At 40.8% G+C, this 6,487-nt stretch overlaps 1 long non-coding RNA gene across 1 annotated transcript; it reads left to right on the forward strand.

The window, feature by feature from the left end:
- Positions 1-363: 363 nt before the first annotated feature.
- On the forward strand, positions 364-3,002 carry LOC149437178 (uncharacterized). The gene is made up of 3 exons (XR_016308167.1): positions 364-671; positions 775-870; positions 966-3,002. It is a non-coding gene; the product is annotated as an uncharacterized LOC149437178 (long non-coding RNA).
- Positions 3,003-6,487: the final 3,485 nt, after the last annotated feature.

Below are 6,487 nucleotides of genomic sequence, written 5' to 3' on the forward strand. Positions count from 1 at the left end.
GTATAAATCAGTTCTGTTGTTTTCTATACAATATCTGTGCTTATACAAAATTCTGATCTAGCCATCACTCTGGATTACCAAATCTCTTGTAAATGTTGGCATCCACAGAGTGGTGGTGGAGTAATGTCATTTGTCTAGGGTGCTTTTGTATGTCTAGCATTAGGGTATATTTAAAGCCAAAACTTTGACTTAGTGGAGAATTTTCCCACGAGTTCTTGATAATGGGAAGTAGGATGATATCTGTCCAAAAGGAAAAGGAAATCCCCTTTTAAACAGTTGTCATTAGAGACAGGTGTGTCCATCATAGAGACAAGTGCATCAATTAGAAACCTCTCCTTTTCCAATGACAACTGTAAAAATTGCAAATTTCCCATCTCCATCTGTTCCTGTGACAATGGGAGGGTCATTCTCCCCAGCAAAGACACCGACAGCAATAAACCTAACAATTGTTGAAGTAATATAGTATAGTACCCATTTACTCACTATGCTCAGATGCAAGAACAGGCCCCTTTAACTCTGTTTCCTACAATTCCCTGAATTTCTAGACTTGCCCAAGGAGTATGTATTCCTCAGACTTACTCTCTCAGCAGGTCATACAGTCTCAGCTCACATGATGTGGAAGTGAACCTGGAGGCGTACCTTTCCCAGCTTTTTGATGGTGGGAGTGTTGGGTATGTGTTTGAAAGGGGGAATTGGCAATTATGAGTCCTTAAGAGAGGGGCATCTCCATATGGAAGGAACCTTGACTTATTGTTTATATATCGTTATATTTAGATCATTATACAAGCAGTTCTATGGAATATATGCCCTATATGGATCCACCTATGTACACCTATACATGAATTGTTCTGCTGTTTGCGCTTCTATCAAGTAAGTGACTCTTTGTTGCTTGGTGTTTGGGTCTGCTCCCCCTCCCGTTTTCCTCTTCCCCTTTGATTTATTTTATTTTATCCTTTGTTGGTTAGGATACCATAATATTTGGACATCAGGATGAATAATGGATATAGATGCCCACTGAAGTCTATTTTGTCTACTACCTACTTCCATCTGTATCAGTATGTGGGCTTGCGGAGAGCAGTTTTCAGTGTTTATGTTGTCTCTGGAAAATGTCTTTATATGATTAATGCTTTATATATATATATATATATATATATATATATATATTAAGGCAATTTGCCTCCAATCTCTACGGTCCTGAGGAAGCTAACAAGCAAAACACGTTGACCTTTTGATGGATATATTATCTTCAATCTCTCCATTTCTACTGGCATTTTCCCTAACTCTCTAAAACATGCGCTAGTCACCCCCATACTTAAAAAGGTCTCGCTGGACCCCACCAATCTTAGCAACCTAAGACCCATATCCTTACTCCCTTTTACCTCCAAACTCCTTGAACATCTAGTCTACAACTGGCTGAGCTACCACCTTTCTGAGAATAACCTTCTCAATCACCTTCAGTCTGGATTTTGCCCACAACACTCCACAGAAACTGCTCTCCTAAAACTCACAAACGACTTACTAACCGCTAAAACCAATGGTCACTATTCCGTACTCTTACTCTTGGCCCTCTCTGCTGCCTTTGACACAGTTGACCACCCCCTCCTCCTCAAAAAACTCTATTTACTTGGTCTCCATGACTGTACTCTCCGTTGGTTCAAATCTTACCTATCTCAACGAACCTTCAGTGTCACTTACAACTTTACTTTCTCCTCTACTACTCCTTACTGTTGGGGTCCCCCAAGGTTCTGTCCTTGGACCTCTCCTATTCTCGATCTACACTTCTTCCTTGGGTCAGCTGATAGCTTCCCATAGTTTTCAGTACCATTTCTATGCTGATGACATACAAATCTATCTCTCTACTCCTCAGCTCACCCCATCAGTTTGCTCATGTATCACCGATTTACTAACAGACATATCAGACTGGATGTCACACCACTTCCTAAAACTCAATCTATCCAAAACTGAGATCATAATATTTCCTCCCCCACTTGCCTCTTCCCCTGATTTCTCTGTCAAGATCAACAGCACCATTATCAACCCATCCCTGCATGCCAGGGTGCTAGGGGTAAACCTGGATTTTGAACTATCCTTTCAGGCCCACATCCAATCCCTGTCAAAATCATGCCACCTCAACCTCTGCAACATCTCTAGAATATGTCCCTTCTTAACCAATGACACCACAAAGCGCCTAATTCACTCCCTGATTATCTCTCACCTTGACTACTGCAACTCTCTACTCATTGGCTTACCTTTACAGGTATAGGCTATCCTCCCTCCAGTCCATCATGAATACTGCTGCCAGGCTCATCCACCTTATCAACCATTCAGTGTCTGCTACCCCTCTCTGCCAATCCCTCTACTGGCTTCCACTTGCCCAAGGAAAAAAAAATTCAAAATACTAACAAAAACTTACAAAGCCATCCACAACTCTTCCCCCAGCTACATCACCAACCTGGTCTAAAAATATCAACCAAACTGCTCTCTTCGATCCTCCCAAGACCTTCTGCTGTCAAGTTCCCGTGTCACCTCCTCCCATGCTCCCCTCCAGGACTTCTCCAGAGCTTCTCCCATCCTATGAAACTCCCTACCCCAATAAGTCTGGCTATATCCTAATCTATACACCTTTTAGACAATCCCTGAAAATCTTTCTATTTAAAGAAGCCTATCCTGGTTCTAGTAAAGTGCCTTTTATTTCCTCAATCAGCTCATCCCCCCACAGCTATCGCCTTTTGTATCACTCAACCTTAGATCGTAAGCTCTAACGAGCAGGGCCCTCTGTTTCCTCTTGTACTAAATTGTATAGTAACTGTAATATCTACCTGCATTTTGTAAAGAGCTGCACAAACTGTTGGCGCTATATAATTCTTGTATAATAATAATCATAATAATATAATGCTATAGAGAACATAGCTGATACATTTGGGCTGTTTAGCCATTTATTGTTCTTAAACAAGTCAATATTTATGTTGTATTCAATAAAATATGTATTTTTTTATAACAAATATGTGAGTCTGCCCTATACTGTACCAGTAAAGTCCCATGCTGCTCCCTTGGGGTATTTTACTATTGATGGGGAAGTGATAACTGGGCAAGTGATCTGCAATTAGGTGAGAGGCCCTGCACTGTCTGATCCAGTATACTGGCAGTCAGGAAGAAGCTGTATGGCATGAAACCTCCACAGAAGCTACTGTTGGAAACCCTCCCTTATTTCTACCAGAGTAATCTAGTTCGATTGGGTTGGGCCTTTTTCCTTGTCTCCTGGACCTCTTCAAGCAGATTCTCCAATGTTATCACAACTACCCTGGACTTCCCTTTGAGGATAATCACAAGTGATTGTTTTACTGAAGTAATTCGCTTGCCTCTCTGTTATTATAGGGTACAGATTACGGGGTTGATTTAAAAGGCAAAGAGACTATACACTGTGCAAGGGAATTTTCCCTAAAGCTTAGTGAATGAGGTGCTGACTTCCATCACCTAATCATGTGCAAGCAAAAATGCTGTTTTTAATTTTTCTTGCATGTGATTGTATATTTTTTGCAAAGTGAAATTTCCCCACATTGAATATGCTCTGGGGGAAATTACTTTACAAAGTTTAACTTTCTTTGCAAAGTGAATAGTCTGTTTGCCTTTACTAAGTCTGCCCCATGCTCTACATCAACCCCTAGTCACCAAGAAGTAGCTGCGAAGAGTCCATATTTGTGCAGCTTTTATTGTTCTGCAGTGGACTGTCTGTATGTTTATTTTCTGTCCAGAACCTGTTTACATTATTGCTTCTAGCTTTGCAGATATTTTATAAACTGCAAATTACAACTACTCTCTTTCTGTAAAAAGTAGTGAGAAGCACTGTGTTACTTTTGTGGGAGTTAGCAGGCAACTATCAAAAACCCAGGACTCTTATGCATGGTATATAGGAAAATATGGAGGTGAAGTAAAGAAAGGAAACCCTGCTCCACCTGTAAAAGTTCAAAAGAAGGTTTTATTTATGCACTGGACAGATAGAATCAACTGACACTTACAGCGTGTATCATGCTAATTACCCCTTTGGATTTCTAATATATTGGAGCAGTACACACTTTGTTCAACAGTACCAAGGCCTGATGAATGGGGATCTTTGTAGGCCCCCGAAAAGCATTGGCTTTTCCTGTTAAGCAAAGATAAAACCTTGTTCTGGAGTGTTCTCTGCTTTGCCAGCAGTATGAAATATATACCTGAAAGGGCTTATATAAACTTGGAAAAATTTCCTAATCTATCAGAAAAAAAAGTTCTGGGCTTTAGATACACTTTAAGGTTACAACACCTATGACATGGCAATAGCATGCAGTAATTCTAACCTAGCTTATCAGGTAAGAGAACATAAGGTTGCTGGAGGTAGAATGCTATTCTGTTAGATTGCTAATAGTTGCCCTGTTATGTTGCCTCATAGAGATCTGCTATAAAACAAATGTTTTGATTGAAAATGCAGTGCCTTATATGACCAAAACCATATTTCATTTTTTTTCTCTTCAAACTGTACGACACACTTTTAAAACATAAAATCACAGAATAAGTATGCCGTTTTTACTGTGCATTAGTGGTTACTACATCTGCTTCTGATATCATATTAATTACAATACTCAAATCTTCCAGCACAGTAGTGTAAACCCTGATTGCATAATGTACTTTTGCGGACCCTATATTGAACTTGTGGTTGTGTGGTTATTATTCCACTTCCGGTGAAGTCAGTCTTTATGCTGCCAAGACCTTGGTAATAATTATGTCCATAGACTTTTAATTTAGGGCAGCAGCACCCAATATTTTGTGTACTGTAGCTTGTACAGGACTCACACACACTAAGAACTTTGATATTTCAAGTGTATTGCCCATATAATGTAAATGGGTGGAATTGAGCTGAGCATACTGTGCAAACTATTTCACGGGAGACACAGGGGGCACAGAGACATATTGGTTTTATACTGTATGGTGTATAGCGCACTAAACTGGTAATACCAACTCTGTTGGTGTCGTGTTCTCATTAGTGGCTACAATGAGCAAGATGACTGAAATTCAATATTGAGGTCTATAGCATACTGTTTCCATACATGCCCCCTACCAGGCCACAGAAGGATAAGAGTCTGACCTCTTCTAATTGCTTTGACTCTTCAGACAGTCGGGTTATTTTACCTCACAGTCTCCAAGTTGGCATCAGGTCCTTGATTGTTAAACAGAAGAGTCAAACCTTAATGTGATTTGGGAACTTGGCCTAATATTTGAGTGATGAGATAAAGAAAAGAGTAAAACTTACTAATGCTGTATCTTCACATCTTTTTTTCAACTCTACATGCACTTCATTGCTTAAAGAGAACATGCTTATATCAGGGGCTGGCATGAATGACTTTGTCAGTGTAATGCAGCTCCTTCATTGTGCAGTCAGCTAAGAAAAACATGGATCAGGCTATGTTGCTGATGCTCCATCATTCAGTCACAGTTTGTAGAGAGGCCTGGACCACGCTGTGCCACTGCTGCTACTTTATTGTTCAGAGTTTGCTGCTGATGTTCCTTCATCATCCAGCCACATATTTTGAGAGACCTGGACCAGGCTTTGGTGCTGATGCTCTATCATCGAGTCACAACCTGTAGGGAGTCCAGGACCAGGCTGTGTTTCTTATGCTCCTTCATCATCCAGCCACATCTTGTAGAGAGACCTGCACCAGGCTGTGGTGCCGATACTCAATATCCCAGTCTCAATCTGTAGAGGGTTCTGGACCAGGCTATGTTGCCGATGCACCTTCATTGTCTAATCATAGTGTGTAGAGAGTCCTAGACTAGCCTGTGTCGCTGATACTCCTTCATCATCCAGCCACACCTTATAGAGAGTCCCAGACTAGGCTGTGTCACTGATACTCCTTCATCATCCATTCCAGCCACACCTTATAGAGAGTCCCAGACTAGGCTGTGTCGCTCATACTCCATCATCCAGCCACACTTTGTAGAGAATTCTGGATCAGGCTGTGTTGCTGCAACTACATCCAGTCTCAGTTGGTAGAGAGTCGTGAACCATGCTGCAGTCTCAGCTGCGATGCAGATTGGAGGGAGGTTTAGGACCTTGATGTGCCGTTTAAAAAACTAAAATGGCTATAAACAGGCTAAACAAAATTACACATTTTTTTAACAAATAAAACTTTTGAGTTTAGTTGTTTGCCAATAGTTCAGCTGTAATGTGGACCTAGCAGCAGATACTGTATGCATTTACATGTTAAGTACATGCTTGCTGTGAAATTTGTAAGTTTAACACTTTGAGGTATTTACTACCTCTAATTATCTTCACAGCACCCCTCCGATAACATTTTCATCTTCCCCTCCATCCATAAGGCAGGAGCCATCTTTGTTCATCCATCATCATAGTTCAGCATTTATTTCCTGAACTGTTTGCTGAAATGCTGTAAGTGCGGCAAACAATTTACCCTCAGCCGCAGTAGTGACTATTCTACAAACTTTAATGCATGCTGGA

This window comes from Staurois parvus, unplaced genomic scaffold (assembly GCF_062004578.1).
Source record: "Staurois parvus isolate SC_StPar_1 unplaced genomic scaffold, SC_StPar_1.0 ptg001302l, whole genome shotgun sequence".
NCBI classification, from domain to species: Eukaryota; Metazoa; Chordata; class Amphibia; order Anura; family Ranidae; genus Staurois; species Staurois parvus.